Below are 1488 nucleotides of genomic sequence, written 5' to 3'. Positions count from 1 at the left end.
ATATATATATATATATATATACACACCTGCTTGAGTCGTGTAAGAGACCATAAGTCAGTGAGAAAATGCACTCGTATAACTGTTAGTAGAGTGGGTTGGCCAATTGTTACCCGACAGTAAATCAAAATTCCATAAATACTTCAATTTTATTTATTCATTCCGATTATAAATGTTTAATTGAATACTGTGAATTAAAATCACCATTTTGTTTCAACATTTGTCTATTTATTAGCAAAGTCTCATATAAAATAATTTTTGTTTTAATCTTGGTTTTGAATTACTGTCAGGTGACTTTTGGCCAACCTTGTATAGATACTCACAGAAACGGCAGAAGTAAATAAACGCTTTTATAATCGTTTAAATTTATTAAATCTGAAATTATTCATTCCAGTTATTTATTAATTATAACGTGAATATTTAACATTCAGTAGACATGCCCTTTGCATTTTTCAATGCAAAGTTCCTATAAGGCATGGTATTGATCAAATGACGAATATTCTCTTGAGGAATTACTTACCAAGTTTCATGCAGTAATCTCAAAAGATCTGGCTTTGAGAATGCTTTCTTGTTCTTTTTTATGAAGGGTCCTGTTAGGCCTCAGAGGTGTTCAATAGGATTCGTATCAGGTGACTGGCTTGGTTATAAAACCTTTTTAATGCCATTCTATTCACACCAATCTTGGGTCTTTTTAGCCATGTGACATGGAGCCCTATCTTCCATAAATAAAGAGTCTTCCTTAATCATTTCACCACTGGAGAAAATTGGAAGGAGTACTTTCTGCAATATGGATGCATATTTATCCGAGTTTATGTTTACTTCACACTCCATCAGCTCTGATCGACCATTGCTCAGAATTGCTCCCCAGACCATCACAGAACAGCTGCCATGTTTCATTGTTGGCTGCAATCTTTTCACATCAAATGCTTGTTCACAGTCTCCAGATCCACACTCGATTACTGTCAGAAAATACTGCAAATCTGGACTCATCAGAGAATATGACAGTGTCCCAAAATGCTAGTGGTCTCTCCACCATTTCACTGGCCCAATCTTTTCTCCGCTTGATGTTGGTTGGTCGAAGAAGTGGCTTCCTTCTTGCTACTGTGCTATAGTAGCCGAGTTTGTGGAGATATCTAGCAGCTGTTTTGTGATCGACATCAACACGTTCTGCTATGTCAGAGGTCTTGCAACGAGGATTATCCTCCACACTTCTTTTAACAAAGCGGGGGGTCCTGTCAGAGCCCTGGTCGACCTGGGTGAAGTGATGTTGACTCCTCTCCCTCTCAGGTAAATTGCACAATTACTCTATTAATTGTAGAAAGCGGAATTCCAAGGTTTGCGATTTTACGCTGACTAGGCCCACCTGACAGTTCCAAGGTTTCTTTTGTACGTGGCATGATTAAACAGTCACATAAAGAACCTGAAACATAAAAAAATGTCAATTAATAAACAAGATAAAGCTTTTCAAGTTAAAATAAACAAAAAACGTTT

At 36.9% G+C, this 1488-nt stretch overlaps 1 protein-coding gene and 1 long non-coding RNA gene across 2 annotated transcripts in view; one reads left to right on the top strand and one right to left on the bottom strand.

The window, feature by feature from the left end:
* The window catches only part of LOC106878895 (receptor-type tyrosine-protein phosphatase T), a 596380-nt gene that overhangs the window by 84505 nt on the left and 510387 nt on the right, over positions 1–1488 (top strand). The gene's annotated exons all lie outside the window — the stretch shown is intronic.
* LOC106878896 (uncharacterized) overlaps positions 105–1488 on the bottom strand; it is a 140431-nt gene continuing 139047 nt past the window's right edge. Inside the window, exon 4 of the long non-coding RNA XR_008264714.1 lies at positions 105–1417. This is a non-coding gene — a long non-coding RNA (uncharacterized LOC106878896). The remainder of the gene's footprint in view (positions 1418–1488) is intronic.

Source organism: Octopus bimaculoides, chromosome 8 (assembly GCF_001194135.2).
Source record: "Octopus bimaculoides isolate UCB-OBI-ISO-001 chromosome 8, ASM119413v2, whole genome shotgun sequence".
NCBI classification, from domain to species: Eukaryota; Metazoa; Mollusca; class Cephalopoda; order Octopoda; family Octopodidae; genus Octopus; species Octopus bimaculoides.
Note: the sequence above shows the minus strand (reverse complement) of the source record. Positions and strands in the feature narration are given on the sequence as shown.